General features: G+C 38.7%; 1 non-coding gene across 1 annotated transcript; it reads right to left on the bottom strand.

Annotated features, from left to right (window-relative positions):
• Window positions 1-4,609: 4,609 nt before the first annotated feature.
• LOC130952874 (small nucleolar RNA R71) lies at window positions 4,610-4,717 on the bottom strand. Its single transcript, XR_009075050.1, has one exon. It is a non-coding gene; the product is annotated as a small nucleolar RNA R71 (small nucleolar RNA).
• Between the last annotated feature and the right edge of the window lie 12,694 nt (window positions 4,718-17,411).

Below are 17,411 nucleotides of genomic sequence, written 5' to 3'. Positions count from 1 at the left end.
CTTAAAGCATGCAAAATAACTTTATTAGCTGCCTCTGTGAGCCCGTTGCTTTGTGGGTGCTCTATAGAGAAAAAATGATGTTTAATGCGAAGATTCGTTAAGGAAGATGCAATTCTCTTATTAGTAAATTGCCGACCATTGCTGGAAATGATTTTCTTGGGCAAACCATATCTACATATGAGAAATTTTCATATGAAAGAGCGTACCTTATCCGATGTTATTTTTGCAAGTGATTGTGCTTCGATCCATTTTGTAAAATAATCTGTGGTTACTAGCAAGAACATTACCTAGCCTACTGACGTTGAAAAAGGTCCGAGAATGTCAAGTCGCCATTTATGAAAAGGCCATTCGACTTCTAAAGAATGTAATAGTTTGCCTGGGCTATGGATTATGGGATCGCTATTTTGACAACTATCACAAAGCTGAACTTTTTCCATGCAATATTCTTTTAATGTCGGCTAGTAGTATCCTGCCCTTTAGATTTTCGAGGACAGGATCCGACCCTATATGTGAGGGGCGTAGATGCCTTCATGCACTTCGGACATTGTCAATTCCGCTTCTGTGGGCCTGAGACATTTGAGTAATGTCTAGGAGAATTCTCTTTTATACAAGTCGTTTCCCATCATGGTGTAGCAACTTGATTCGGTTTTAAATATCTTTGATTTTTCTTCTGGTGGTATCATTTCATTTTTCAAGTAATTTATGTGTGGGCTCCTCCAGTTTTCCTGCTGTGATAAGCTGATGAGCGGATAATTTGTACGCTTTTTGGCATTGTTTTTAGTATGTTTTTAGTAGTTTTAGTTGAGTTCTTAGTATATTTTTATTAGTTTTTAGTTAAAATTCACTTTTCTGGACTTTACTATGAGTTTGTGTGTTTTTCTATGATTTCAGGTATTTTCTGGCTGAAATTGAGGGACCTGAGCAAAAATCTGATTCAGAGACTGAAAAGGACTGCAGATGCTGTTGGATTCTGACCTCCCTGCACTCGAAGTGGATTTTCTGGAGCTACAGAAGCCCAATTGGCGCGCTCTCAACGGCGTTGGAAAGTAGACATCCTGGGCTTTCCAGCAATATATGATAGTCCATACTTTGCCCAAGATTTGATTGCCCAAGCCGGCGTTCAAAGTCACCTACAGAAATTCCAGCGTTAAACGCCGGAACTGGAACCTAATTGGGAGTTAAACGCCCAAACTGGCATAAAAGCTGGCGTTTAACTCCAAGAGAAGTCTCTACACGAAAATGCTTCATTGCTCAGCCCAAGCACACACCAAGTGGGCCCGGAAGTGGATTTTTATGTCATTTACTCATCTTTGTACACCTTAGGCTACTAGTTTTCTATAAGTAGGACCTTTTACTATTGTAATATAGAGAGTCTTTTGATCATGTTTTGATGATCGAACTCACTTTGGGAGGCTGGCCATTCGGCCATGCCTAGACCTTGTTCTTATGTATTTTCAACGGTGGAGTTTCTACACACCATAGATTAAGGTGTGGAGCTCTGCTGTACCTCGAGTACTAATGCAATTACTATTGTTCTTCTATTCAATTCCGCTTGTTCTTTGTCCAAGATATCACTTGTTCTTCAACTTGATGAAGGTGATGATTGACACTCATCATCATTCTCACCTATGAACAAGGTGACTGACAACCATTCTTGTTCTACAAGCATCTGAGGCTTAGTGAATATCTCTTGGATTTCTGATAACATGATGCATGGTTGATCGCCTGACAACCGAGTGCTCGCCTGACAAACGAGCCAGCCATTCCGTGAGATCAGAGTCTTCGTGGTATAGGCAAGAACTGATGGCGGCATTCAAGAGAATCCGGAAGGTCTAACCTTGTCTGTGGTATTCTGAGTAGGATTCAATGATTGAATGACTGTGACGTGCTTCAAACTCCTGAGGGCGGGGCGTTAGTGACAGACGCAAAAGAATCACTGGATTCTATTCCGGCCTGATTGAGAACCGACAGATGGATAGCCGATGCTGTGACAGGGCATCAGGGACGTATTTCCAATGAGAGGATGGGAGGTAGCCACTGACAACGGTGAAACCCTTGCATAAGCTTGCCATGGAAAGGAGTAAGAAGGATTGGATGAAGACATTAGGAAAGCAGAGAGACGGAAGGGAAGGCATCTTCATTCGCTTATCTGAAGCTCTCACCAATGATATGCATAAGTATCTCTATCTTTATCTTATTACTTTATTCGTTTATCACTATACCCATTTGAGTCTGCCTGACTGAGATTTACAAGGTGACCATAGCTTGCTTCATACCACCAATCTTCGTGGGATCGACCCTTACTCGCGTAAGGTTTATTACTTGGACGACCCAGTGCACTTGCTGGTTAGTTGTGCGAAGTTGTGTTTATGCCATGGTAGTGAGCACCAAGTCTTTGGAGCCATTACTAGGGATTGTTTATGTTTTGAAAAGTATTGATCACAATTTCGTGCACCAAGTTTTTGGCGCCGTTGCCGGGGATTGTTCTTGTGTATGGACAACTGACGGTTCATCTTGTTGCTTAGATTAGGCATTTATTTTTTTTCGAAATTCTTGAAGATGAATTCTAGAGTTTCATGATGATTTGTTGAAATCTGGCTGGCTGAGAAGCCATGTCTAATCTCATTGGACCGAGGTTTCAACTTATCATCACAGAAGCTTGTTGATTTTTTTTTATCAATCTTGCTTTTGGAGCAGTGATCTGCTAAGGCTTGGCTGGCCTTTGGCCATGTCTAGTGTTTTGGACCGAAGCTTTCTTTGAAAGCTTGGCTGGCTGTGAAGCCATGTCTAATTCCTGGACCGGAGTCTTAGACTAGCATTGCACTGATTCCTGGAATTCTCATTAAGAATTTTGATGTTTTCACTTAATTTTCGAAAAACACAAAAAAATTAGAAAATCATAAAAACCAAAAATATTTCTTGCTTGAGTCTAGTGTCTCATTTTAAGTTTGGTGTCAATTGCATGCATTCATTCATGTGTCTTAAGGATCTTCAAGTAATTCTTGATGATTTCTTACTCTGATCTTTGAATTCTCTTGACTTGAGTGTTTATGTGTCTCATATAGTGTCAGTAGTATACAAACTGCTAAGTTTGGTGTCTTGCATGCATTGTTATTTGATTCTTGTTGCATTTTGATTATTAAAAATCCAAAAATATTTTTTATTTTGTGTCTTTTCAAGTCAATAATCCAGAGAATTGAAGATTCAGAACATACTGCAGAGGAATTATACAGAAAAAGCTGGGCATTCAGAAATGCCCAGTGAAGAAGGCAGACTGGCGTTTAAACGCCAGCCAGGGTACCTGGTTGGGCGTTTAACGCCCAAAAAGGGTGCATTTTGGGCGTTAAACGCCAGAATGGATACCATTCTGGGCGTTTAACGCCAGGATGGTGCTAGGGGGAAGATTTTGTTCTTCAAATCAATTTTTTTCAAGTTTTCAAAGTTTTTCAAAATCAAATCTTTTTCAAATCATATCTTTTCAATCAAATGTTTTCAAAATCAATTTCTTTCCTTTTTCAAAGATACTTACTAACAATTAATGATTTGATTGAACATCTCAAATTTGTTGCCTTTCCTGTTGAGGAAGGTTTAATGTTTGAATCATATCTTTTCTTGTTAGGCAAGTCATTAATTTTTAAAATCATATCTTTAAAAATTGTTTTCAAATCAAATCTTTTTAAAATTGTTTTCAAATCATATCTTCTCAATCACATCTTTTTCAAAATAAGTTTTCAATCAAATCTTTTTAATTTCTAATTTCAAAATCTTTTTCAAAAATCACTTGATTTCTTTTTTTTCTTTGAATTTTCGAAAATTATCAATCAATTTTCAAAATGTTTTTGATATCTTTCTAATTAATTTTCGAAAATTCTCTTCCCTCCTTCTCACATCCTTCTATTTATGGAGTACTACTCCTTCTTAATGCACAATTCGAACTTCATCTAATTAAAGTTCGAATTCTTCTCCTTCTTCTTTCTCCTATTTTTCTTTTCCTCTGACACCTCAAGGAATCTCTATACTGTGACATAGAGGATTCCACATATTTTCTTGTTCTCTTCTCTTTCATATGAGCAGGAGCAAAGAAAAAGGCATTCTTGTTGAAGCTGACCCTGAACCCGAAAGGACCTTGAAGAGAAAACTAAGAGAAGCCAAAGCACAACTCTCTTTAGAGGACCTGACCGAATTCTTCAAAGAAGAAGAAGACATGGCAGCCAAAAACAACAATAATGCAAACAATGCAAGGAAGGTGCTGGGTGACTTTACTGCACCTACTCCTGATTTTTATGGGAGAAGCATCTCTATCCCTGCCATTGGAGCAAACAACTTTGAGCTTAAACCTCAATTAGTTTCTCTAATGCAACAGAATTGCAAGTTCCATGGACTTCCAATGGAAGATCCTCATCAGTTCTTAGCTGAATTCTTACAAATCTGTGACACAGTCAAGACTAATGGGGTTGACCCTGAGGTCTATAGACTGATGCTATTCCCTTTTGCTGTAAGAGACAGAGCTAGGATATGGTTGGACTCTCAACCTAAAGAAAGCCTGGACTCTTGGGAAAAGCTAGTCAATGCCTTCTTGGCAAAGTTCTTTCCACCTCAAAGATGGAGCAAGCTTAGAGTGGAAGTCCAAACTTTCAGACAGAAGGATGGAGAATCCCTCTATGAAGCTTGGGAAAGATACAAACAATTAATCAGAAAATGTCCTTCTGACATGCTTTCTGAATGGAGCATCATAGGTATTTTCTATGATGGTCTCTCTGAACTATCTAAGATGTCTTTGGATAGCTTTGCTGGAGGATCTCTTCATCTGAAGAAGACGCCTACAGAGGCTCAAGAGCTCATTGAAATGGTTGCAAATAACCAATTCATGTACACTTCTGAAAGGAATCCTGTGAACAATGGGACAAGTCAGAAGAAAGGAGTTCTTGAGATTGATGCTCTGAATGCCATATTGGCTCAGAACAAGATATTGACTCAACAAGTCAATTTGATTTCTCAAAGTCTGTCTGGAATGCAAAATGCACCAAGCAGTACTAAGGAGGCTTCATCTGAGGAAGAAGCTTATGATCCTGAGAACCCTTCAATGGAAGAGGTGAATTACCTAGGAGAACCCTATGGAAACACCTATAATTCTTCATGGAGAAATCACCCAAATCTCTCATGGAAGAATCAAGAGAGACCTCAACAAGGTTTCAATAATAATGGTGGAAGAAACAGGTTTAACAATGGCAAACTTTTTCCATCATCTTCTCAGCAACAGACAGAGAATTCTAAGCAGAACCCCTTTGACTTAGCAACCATGGTCTCTGATCTAATCAAAACCACTCAAAGTTTCATGACTGAAACAAGGTCTTCCATTAGGAATTTGGAAGGACAAGTGGGACAGCTGAGCAAGAAAGTTACTGAACTCCCTCCAAGTACTCTTCCAAGCAACACAGAAGAAAATCCAAAAGGAGAGTGCAAAGCCATCAATATGGCCGAATTTGGAGAGGAAGGGGAGGAAGTGAACGCCACTGAGGAAGACCTCAATGGGCGTGCACTAGCCTCCAATGAGTTCCCCAATGAGGAACCATGGGAATCTGAGACTCAACATGAGACCATAGAGATTCCATTGGACTTACTTCTGCCTTTCATGAGCTCTGATGAGTATTCTTCCTCTGAAGAGGATGAGTATGTCACTGAAGAGCAAGTTGCTAAGTACCTTGGAGCAATCATGAAGCTAAATGACAAGTTATTTGGAAATGAGACTTGGGAGAATGAACCTCCTTTGCTCCCCAAGGAGCTGGATGACTTGTCTAGGCAGAAATTACCTCAAAAGAGACAAGATCCTGGGAAGTTTTCCATACCTTGTACCATAGGCACCATGACCTTCAAGAAGGCTCTGTGTGACTTAGGGTCAAGTGTAAACCTCATGCCTCTCTCAGTAATGGAGAAGCTAAGGATCTTTGAGGTACAAGCTGCAAAAATCTCACTAGAGATGGCAGACAACTCAAGAAAACAAGCTTATGGACTTGTAGAGAATGTTTTGGTTAAGATTGAAGACCATTACATCCCTACTGATTTCATAGTCCTAGAGACTGGGAAGTGCATGGATGAAACCATCATCCTTGGCAGACCTTTCCTAGCCACAGCAAAGGCTGTGATTGATGTTGATAGAGGTGAACTAATCATTCAAGTGAATGGAGAATCCTTTGTGTTTAAGGCTCAAGGATATCCCTCTGTCACCAAAGAGATGAAGCATGAAGAGCTTCTCTCAAATCAGAGTCAAACAGAGCCCCCACATTCAAACTCTAAGTTTGGTGTTGGGAGGCCACAACCAAACTCTAAGTTTGGTGTTGAACCCCACATTCAAACTCTAAGTTTGGTGTTGGGAGGTTCCAACATTGCTCTGAATATCTGTGAGGCTCCATGAGAGCCCTCTGTCAAGCTACTGACATTAAAGAAGCGCTTGTTGGGAGGCAACCCAATGATTATATTTTATATATTTTCTTTTGTTATTTTATGTTTTTTGTAGATTGATGATCATAAGAAGTCACAAAATCCATTAAAAAAGCAAAAACAAAATGAAAAACAGGAAGAAAAACAGCACACCCTGGAGGAAGATGTTGCTGGCGTTCAAACGCCAGTAAACCTAGCAGTTGGGCGTTTAACGCCCAGTCTGGCACCATTCTGGGCGTTTAACGCCAGAAAGGGGCACCAGACTGGCGTTAAACGCCAGAAAAGGGTAAGAACCTGGCGTTAAACGCCAGGAATGGGCATTAGCCCGGCGTTTAACGCCAGAAATGCCTCAAAACGTGATTTTGAGCAACATTTGGTGCAGGGATGACTTTTCCTTGACACCACAGGATCTGTGGACCCCACAGGATCCCACCACCACTCTCTCTCTTCTTCCCCCATTCACCAATCACCTCAACACCTCTTCCCCAAAAACCCTTCACCTATCAAATCCCATCTTTCTCTTCACCACTCACATCCATCCTTCATAAAACCCCACCAACCTCACCCTTCAAATTCAAACCACTTTCCCTCCCAAACCCACCAATAATGGCCGAACCTCATCTCCCCTCTCTCCTATATAAACCCTTCTTAACCCCTTCATTTTCACACAACCAAAACACCACTTCTCCCCCTCCTTGGCCGAATACACCACCATCTCCCTCTTCCTCATTTCTTCTTCATCTACTCTCTTCTTTCTTCTTTTGCTCGAGGACGAGCAAACATTTTAAGTTTGGTGTGGTAAAAGCGTTGCTTTTTCGTTTTTCCATAACCATTATGGCATCCAAGGCCGGAGAAACCTCTAGAAAGAGGAAAGGAAAGGCAAAAGCTTCCACCTCCGAGTCATGGGAGATGGATAGGTTCATCTCAAGGGTGCATCAAGACCACTTTTATGAAGTTGTGGCCTTGAAGAAGGTGATCTCCGAGGTCCCCTTTTCACTCAAAAAGGGTGAATATCCGGAGATCCGCCATGAGATCCAAAGAAGAGGTTGGGAAGTACTTACCAACCCCATTCAACAAGTTGGAATCTTGATGGTTCAAGAGTTCTATGCCAATGCATGGATCACCAAGAGCCATGATCAAAGTATGAACCCGGATCCAAAGAATTATCTTACTATGGTTCGGGGGAAATACTTGGATTTTAGTCCGGAAAGTGTGAGGGTGGCGTTCAACTTGCCTATGATGCAAGGAGATGAACATCCTTACACAAGAAGGGTCAACTTTGATCAAAGGTTGGACCAAGTCCTCACAATCATATGTGAAGAGGGCGCACAATGGAAGAGAGATTCAAGAGGCAAGCCGGTTCAATTGAGAAGGCACGACCTCAAACCCGTGGCTAGAGGATGGTTGGAGTTTATCCAACGCTCAATCATTCCAACAAGCAACCGGTCCGAAGTTACTTTAGACCGGGCCATCATGATCCATAGCATCATGATTGGAGAAGAAGTGGAAGTTCATGAGGTCATAGCCCAAGAACTCTACAAAGTGGTGGACAAGACTTCCACCTTAGCAAGATTAGCCTTTCCTCCACAAGACTATTGGGAGCAACTAAACACCTCCCTAGGAGAATTAAGTTCCAACATGGGACAACTAAGGGTGGAGCACCAAGAACACTCCATTCTCCTCCATGAAATTAGAGAAGATCAAAGAATCATGAGAGAGGAGCAACAAAGGCAAGGAAGAGACATTGAGGAGCTCAAGCACTCCATAGGACCTTCAAGAGGAAGGAAGAGCCGCCATCACTAAGGTGGACCCGTTCCTTGATTTCCTTGTTCTTTATTCTTCTATTTTTCGAATTTTAGTGCTTATGTTTATCCATGTTTGTGTCTTATGATCATTAGTGTCTTAGTGTTTATGCCTTAAAGCTATGAATGTCCTATGAATCCATCACCTTTCTTAAAATAAAAACGTGCTTAATTGAAAAGGAAAAGAATTGCATGAATTTTGAATTTTATAACAGTTTAATCATTTTGATGTGGTGGCAACACTTTTGTTCTCTGAATGTATGCTTGAACAGTGCATATGTCTTTTGAATTTGTGGTTCATGAATGTTGGCTCTTGAAAGAATGATGAAAAAGGAGACATGTTACTGAGGATCTGAAAAATCATAAAAATGATTCTTAAAGCAAGAAAAAGCAGTGAATACAAAAAAAAAAAGCAAAAAGCAAACGAAAAAAAAAAGAGAGAAAGAAGAAAAGAGAAAGAAAAAGAAAGAAATAAAGTTGTGATCCAAGGCAATAAGAGTGTGCTTAAGAACCCTGGACACCTCTAATTGGGGACTTTAGCAAAGCTGAGTCACAATCTGAAAAGGTTCACCCAATTATGTGTCTGTGGCATGTATGTATCCGGTGGTAATACTGGAAGACAGAGTGCTTTGGGCCACGGCCAAGACTCAATAAGTAGCTGTGTTCAAGAATCATCATACTTAACTAGGGGAATCAATAACACTATCTGGATTCTGAGTTCCTAAAGAAGCCAATCATTCTGAATTTCAAAGGATAGAGTGAGATGCCAAAACTGTTCAGAGGCAAAAAGCTAAAAGCCCCGCTCATTTAATTAATACTGATCTTCATAGATGTTTTTGGAGTTCATTGCATATTCTCTTCTTTTTATCTTATTTGATCTTTAGTTGCTTGGGGACAAGCAACAATTTAAGTTTGGTGTTGTGATGAGCGGATAATTTGTACGCTTTTTGGCATTGTTTTTAGTATGTTTTTAGTAGTTTTAGTTGAGTTCTTAGTATATTTTTATTAGTTTTTAGTTAAAATTCACTTTTCTGGACTTTACTATGAGTTTGTGTGTTTTTCTGTGATTTCAGGTATTTTCTGCCTGAAATTGAGGGACCTGAGCAAAAATCTGATTCAGAGACTGAAAAGGACTGCAGATGCTGTTGGATTCTGACCTCCCTGCACTCGAAGTAGATTTTCTGGAGCTACAGAAGCCCAATTGGCGCGCTCTCAACGGCGTTGGAAAGTAGACATCCTGGGCTTTCCAGCAATATATGATAGTCCATACTTTGCCCAAGATTTGATGGCCCAAACCGGCGTTCAAAGTCACCTACAGAAATTCCAGCGTTAAACGCCGGAACTGGCACCTAATTGGGAGTTAAACGCCCAAACTGGCATAAAAGCTGGCGTTTAACTCCAAGAGAAGTCTCTACACGAAAATGCTTCATTGCTCAGCCCAAGCACATACCAAGTGGGCCCGGAAGTGGATTTTTATGTCATTTACTCATCTTTGTACACCTTAGGCTACTAGTTTTCTATAAGTAGGACCTTTTACTATTGTAATATAGAGAGTCTTTTGATCATGTTTTGATGATCGAACTCATTTTGGGAGGCTGGCCATTCGGCCATGCCTAGACCTTGTTCTTATGTATTTTCAACGGTGGAGTTTCTACACACCATAGATTAAGGTGTGGAGCTCTGCTGTACCTCGAGTACTAATGCAATTACTATTGTTCTTCTATTCAATTCCGCTTGTTCTTTGTCCAAGATATCACTTGTTCTTCAACTTGATGAAGGTGATGATTGACACTCATCATCATTCTCACCTATGAACAAGGTGACTGACAACCATTCTTGTTCTACAAGCATCTGAGGCTTAGTGAATATCTCTTGGATTTCTGATAACATGATGCATGGTTGATCGCCTGACAACCGAGTGCTCGCCTGACAAACGAGCCAGCCATTCCGTGAGATCAGAGTCTTCGTGGTATAGGCAAGAACTGATGGCGGCATTCAAGAGAATCCGGAAGGTCTAACCTTGTCTGTGGTATTCTGAGTAGGATTCAATGATTGAATGACTGTGACGTGCTTCAAACTCCTGAGGGCGGGGCGTTAGTGACAGACGCAAAAGAATCACTGGATTCTATTCCGGCCTGATTGAGAACCGACAGATGGATAGCCGATGCTGTGACAGGGCATCAGGGACGTATTTCCAATGAGAGGATGGGAGGTAGCCACTGACAACGGTGAAACCCTTGCATAAGCTTGCCATGGAAAGGAGTAAGAAGGATTGGATGAAGACATTAGGAAAGCAGAGAGACGGAAGGGAAGGCATCTTCATTCGCTTATCTGAAGCTCTCACCAATGATATGCATAAGTATCTCTATCTTTATCTTATTACTTTATTCGTTTATCACTATACCCATTTGAGTCTGCCTGACTGAGATTTACAAGGTGACCATAGCTTGCTTCATACCACCAATCTCCGTGGGATCGACCCTTACTCGCGTAAGGTTTATTACTTGGACGACCCAGTGCACTTGCTGGTTAGTTGTGCGAAGTTGTGTTTATGCCATGGTAGTGAGCACCAAGTCTTTGGAGCCATTACTAGGGATTGTTTATGTTTTGAAAAGTATTGATCACAATTTCGTGCACCATAAGCTTAGGACACTTTTGTTATATATACTCGGCTCATTAAGAGTTAATTGTGTGAGCAATTCCTCCAGACCCCCCAATAATGATCCTTTTTTCAAGACCTATAATCCATGGTAGAGGAATCACCCTAATTTTGGATGGAAAAATCAATCACAGAGGCACCAGAATTTCAATAACAATCAGAGCCATCAGAATAATTTCAATTATAGTAATTTCAACAACAACAATCCACCATCCAGTTCTCAGAAATCTTCAGACTTGGAAGATTTAGTTGCTGAACTCTCCAAGAATACTATTAGTTTCATGTAGAAAACTAGAGCTTCAATTAAGAACTTGAAGGTCCAGATGGGTCAACTAGCCACAAAAGTTATTAAAATTGATAAGAGATCCACCAATACCTTTCCAAGTAACACAATTCCAAATCAAAGAGAGGAGTGCAAGGCTATCACTTTGATAAGTGAACAAGTGGCAAGTACGGAAGTACAAGTTACTGAGAAGCCGATTGAAAACAGAAAATGCTCAAAATAAAGAGATGCACACCCCACAAAGGCATCGGACAACCGTTTTTCGGTTGATATTGAGCAATACAAAGTGAAGTCCCCAATGCTTGACTATAAGCCGAAAATGCCATATCCTCAAAGGCTTCAATAGGAGACCAAGGATAAGCAATTTTCAAAGTTCTTGGAAGTTTTCAAAAAGTTACAAATTAATATTCTGTTTTCTAAGGTTTTAGAGTAAATGCCTCTCTATGTTAAATTGATGAAGGAGTTGCTATCCAAGAAGAGGATTTTAAAGGGAGATGAGACACTGATCTTGACCAAAGAATATAGTGTCATAATTCAGAGTAATTTGCCAAGGAAGATGCTAGATTCAGTGAGCTTTCAAATTCCATGTACCATTGGGAGCATAACCTTTGAGAAAGCCTTATGTGATTTGGGTGCAAGCATCAATTTAGTACCTTTGTCTATGATAAAGAAACTGCAAATCAAAGAAGAGCAACTAACAAGGGTAGCACTACAAATGGCATATAAATCTTTGAAGCATGCACATGGAATAGTAGAGAATATCTTGGTTAAAGTGGAAAAGTTCTTTCTCCCAGCAGATTTTGTAATTCCTGACATGGGGGCAGATGAAAATGTCTCTATAATTCTAGGAAGACCATTCCTAGCCACTGAAATAGCTCTGATTGATGTGGAAGAAGGTGAATTGATGCTGAGGGTGCATGAGGAGCATTTGATCTTCAAGGATTTTAAACCCATACATCACTCAGGTAAAGAAGGCAATTGCATGAAGACTGAGTTCATTGATCCAAATCTCCAAGAACCTCCTGATGATGTAAAACAAAGTTTGCAGCTCAAGCCTCTTTTGGTGAGAATCAATACAATTCCCCCTGATATCAAACCTAAGTTTGGTGTTGGGTGTGCATCATCCATCAAAGAGGAAGTTCCCTTGAAGAAAGTGTTCAGGGGATGGAGAAACAAAAAGATCCCCACTAAAGGTTTATCCCCAGGGTTGAAAGTGGTGTTGACTCATAATCCAATGTTGTCTTATATAGTAAACAGAATCCTCTCTTTTGAGAATATTGAGCTAATTCATGGGGACACAAGAAGAAAATTCATAGTGTGAGGGGAGGAGTTGAAGCACTATGATCAACCCCCACCCTAACAAGAAGTCAACCGTCAAGCTATTGACGTTAAAGAAGCGCTTGTTTAAAGGCAACCCAATCTTTAGTATCTTAAGATTTTATATTCGTTTTGGTTTTATTCATTTTATTTTAGTTCTTTGCAATTTTCTTTCTTTTTACGTGTGTCTTGGTCATGCAAAGTGTGTAAAACAGGAACATGTGCAATCAGAAGGGAGTTCAGCACACTTTGAAGGAGATTTGCTTTGGGTGCCCGGCGCTAAACGCCGCTACTTGGCGTTTAACGCTAGGGGGCACGAAATTCAAGGAATGGTCATTGGAGGCTGGCCTAAACACCCCGACTTGGCATTTAGCACCGTGGTGCACGTATTTCAAGGAGCAACTGTTGCGGTGGTGGCGCTAAATGCGACAACATGGCGTTTAGCGCTAGAAGGAGGACCAACATCTCCAAACTCTCTGCCGGGTGCACATGCACACTGTTGTGCGTGCGCACAACTCTCCTCTCTTCACTCAGTATGCGTATGCACAAGCGTGTGTGTGTGTGTATATATATATATATATATATATATATTTCCCTTATACCACTCATATCTTCTTTTGCAATAATTTTTTTTACTCATCTATGTGCTTTTTATGTCCTCTTTTTCGGTTTTTTCTTACTTGGGGACAAGCAAACTTTTAAGTTTGGTGTTTTCAAGCAAGTTCTCTGTTTATCTTATCATCAATGGCACCAAAAGGAGGTGAATCATCTTCACGGAGGAGCACAGCCTGAGGAGTGAGATGGCCACCAAGATAACTGAGGTGGTTGAGTTCCTTTACATTCTTACTCCCCTTTCCATTCTTATTTTGTTATTTTCCTATTTTCTGTTGGTTATTTTCTATCCTTTGCATAATTTTTAATAATTTTAGTGTTCTAGCCTTAGTCAATTTGTTTAGTTGTTTTTATTTCTATTTTAAAAGATGTCTCATATACTGCTCACTGAGCTTGAATTCAAAAAAAAAAAAAAGAAAGAAGTGGTGTAACACATGAGAAATTGAGTTTATATTCAAGAGTTGTCTTATTTAATTAGATGTGATGGAATTTATCTATGGTTTTGAATGCATAAAAAGAACAGTGCATATTTGATCTTGGAGTAAAGTGTGTCAATTCATAAGGTAAATGAATTTAAAGAAGTATTATGAATTCTCTGAATTGAACAAGAAATTAACCCTTGAAGCAAAAAGAAACAACAAAAGAAAAAGAAAATAAAAGGCAAGGCTCAAGGCTCTGAGCATCTATGGCTAGGAAGGTTAAGAATGATCAAAAGTTCAAAAGGATTGTTTTTCTAGCCATATGCTTGTAGTGTGAATGTGTCAAGAAACTCTTGAGATAGAGCACTTAGAGTCAAAGACAAGTGCAAATCAAGAGTATGCCAAAGGCTTTGAGCACAATTGATTGGAAAAATTCAATAGAAAAACCAGAACTCAAAGAGTTCTCCAATTAAGTGTTTGTCGTGTTTCTGTGTCAACCAAAGCTTGAGACAAAACATTTAGAGTCATGGATAGGCTCAAGGTGCAAAGCACCAAAAAAAAGAAAAGAAAAGAAAATGCTGTGTTCAAGGATTAATCAGAAGTAAAAGAGAGAGAATTCATAATATCATCCGGATTCTAGTTCCTAAGGGTGAGCACGGGTCGGTTTGGTTTGGATTCAAGGTGAAATTAAAACCGAACCGATCAAAATATAATTGGTTTGGTTTGGTTCAGATTTACATTTTTTATGCATGTACCCGAACAAAACCAAATCGATTAAGAACAGATTGGTTCGGTTCGAATAATTGGGTACCCGATGACTTTGAAATTCATAAAAAAGAAAAATCAAATTTTTATCTTAAAAATTCAACAAATACAATAAATATTTAACATCAATAGAAATAGTCTAAATATGTTAAACACCAAATAATTAAAAACTAAATTGATTAAAATCCAAACATATTAATAGTGAATAATCTTTGTCTAGTGAAAATACAAAAGTGCAATAGATATATATATATATATATATATATATATATATATATATATATATATATATATATATATATATATATATATATATAATGATCGGGTTCACGCGTTGGTTCAGATTTCACACTTCCAAAACTGATACCTGAACCAATTACTATCAAAGATCATCGGTTTGGTTCGGATTGGACCCGATTATCCGTTGGTTCCAGAACCAATTTAATTGGTTTGGTTCGGATTCGGACGGGTAATTGGGTACCCGCTACCCGTGCTCACCCCTACTAGTTTCGAAGGACATTAACATTCCTGAGTTTCAAAGGATAGTGAGATGCCGAAACGATTCAGGATCACAGTGTCATTAACCCCACTCAGAGAATAGACAAGAGCATAATTGAAAACTCAACTTTTAGGCAAACCCACATCTGAGGTTCATATTGTTTTCAGTTTCTTGAGAACAAGTAACAATTCAAGTATGGTGTTGTGATGCGTGAGCATCTTTTTTATGATTTCTTAGTAATTTAGTTATATATTTATTGAGCTTTTATTAGATTTTGGTATTTTAGACCTATTTGAATGCTACTTTGATCTGCATTGTTGTTTTGATGATTTCAGGTAAAGTTTGGGCGAGTTGACAGAACCGTGCAAAAGAAAAAGAAGAAATTTTTCATCTTGTCACCTGGCGCCAAACGCTATGACCCGGCTTTTAACACCAGGAGCTTCGTAATATGTGCCCAGAATGTGCGCTAGTGGCAGCGTTTAGTGCTAGGAGGCCAGTAAGTCCAGAAATCATCTATTTTCAAATCAATTAGGATTGGATATAAAAGGAAAAATGATTCAATCATTCGGACTCTCTTCTCTTCTCTCTTCTTTCTCATTCCATATTTTTCAGATTTTTTACAACCCTAGATTTTTCTCTGAGCAATGAACAACTAAACCTCCCCTATTAAACTTAGGAGCTCTGTTACTTTAATGGATTAATACTATTGTCACTCTTCTCTTAATCAATGTACTGTTTTATTTTCAAGGATTCATTTTGTTCTTCATCCTAGGGATTAGAGTATATTGGAATATAACTCTTTTTCTACTTGAATTCTCGTTGAATTTTGGAAAAGTTAAATCACTTGAATAATAGCTTGAAATTAACTCCTCATAATTCTCTAATTGCTTGGACTTAACGTGATACATGACATATAATCATCTTATCTTTGGATACTTAGGGTTTGTGTGGCTCATAAACTAGGATTGGACTTAAACTTCTAATTTAAATTAAGTGACCAAGGAATTGGTGGTTGGTTTGGTTAGAAGAGATTCAATTACTAAGGAATTAGGATTTAATCAATTAAAGTTTGCCATAAATTGAACCTTTGCATGATTAAAGTGAGTGATAAGAACCATTAATCCAGAAATTTAACATCTCCAAAGCCTTAACTATTTTCTCATATAATTCTCACAACATAGCCATTCACTGTTAGCTTACTTGAATTCTCTGAATTACAGTTTGATGCAATTTAGAATTTAAAACACTCTTGTTTACTTGTTTGACTAGATTAATCACTCAACTATTATTGCTTAATCTATTAATCCTCGTAAGATCAACACTCACTCACCAGAGTTATTATTTGGTACGACCCGATATACTTACCAATTAGTTTGTGATATCCAAAATTCTGCACCAATACCCTAAAGCCATTGTTATCTCTGTCACGATTAAAACGCATATTCTCATCTTATCATCACAAAAACCTTCGCTCCATATCAGCTACTCCTAATTGTTACCTCTATCACTATATAAATCAAAATATCTCGAATATAATGTTATCAATTTATCACAATGAAAAATTTATAAAGGATCAAAATAGATCTATCATGTTTAGTTCTGCTCATTCGATATTTAAATTGCTCGCATTCTAATTGAAGTATATTATTTAACAAGTTTAAAAATTTTCATTATGCATGTCATAAGTCAACAAGATACAAAATGAGTAAACAAAATATTATTACAGATAGTCTATTGATGTTAATGATACTTTTTATTTAGAAAAGATATTATGTTGTTCATGCTTATGTCTTCGCAGAGTGAAAAAAAATATTTATTTTGTAATTTTGATAGCAGTAGTCGTCATTTTTTATATATGTACTTGTTATGCAATAATCTTGAGTTAAGCTGGTCTTATAGTGGCATTCTTGTCATCCAGCAATTCATGTATTGAAGTTTTTTATTATTTTAATTGATGTAACAAAAGAAAGTTCCTCGGATGTTGGTTTTAATACCTAGTCAAGTAACACAGGCCAAACAAATGTTAGAAAAATTATGATTAATAAGGATATGGATATCCTAAAACCTGATGTTGGAGGTTTCTTGCACTCGATGGACTAAAGTGTCCTAAGTGGATAGAAAGTGTTCATACAAGAATACTCGTCTCCGTGCTATAGGTCGGACTCTAGGCGCTACTGGTGAGATGACATGTCCTGCAGTAGGGAAACGCCTTGCTTGAACGCGAGCCGAGCGGGGAACCTGCAAAAAGGACTCCGACGCTCAAGTTAGTGGAGAGTATTTCTCAATATTCGAGTATAAGAATAAAATAATTGTACATGTGTATTCAGATGTTACTTTGGTGATTTAGTTCAACGGCTGCCGTTTTATAGAGTTTAAGGTTGATTCCGTTTTATGATTTGTTGGAGTAGATCTCGGTTTTAGTCGAGATTCTTGGGTGGTGATTGTTATCGTGATTATCCGTTGATTACTTGCTTCTCTAATGTGGCTAATGTGGCCGAGATATAGGGTGTCAGTTCCGATTTGTAGGGTGCAGTACATAGCCCCAAGCTTGACTTGCCTGGGTGTTCATTTTTTTAGCAAGTTGAGCTTTAAGACGACCTATATCTCAGTTTTTATT

This window comes from Arachis stenosperma, chromosome 9 (assembly GCF_014773155.1).
Source record: "Arachis stenosperma cultivar V10309 chromosome 9, arast.V10309.gnm1.PFL2, whole genome shotgun sequence".
NCBI classification, from domain to species: Eukaryota; Viridiplantae; Streptophyta; class Magnoliopsida; order Fabales; family Fabaceae; genus Arachis; species Arachis stenosperma.
The sequence above is the reverse complement of the archived record's forward strand: the minus strand, read 5'-3'. Positions and strand labels throughout refer to the sequence as shown.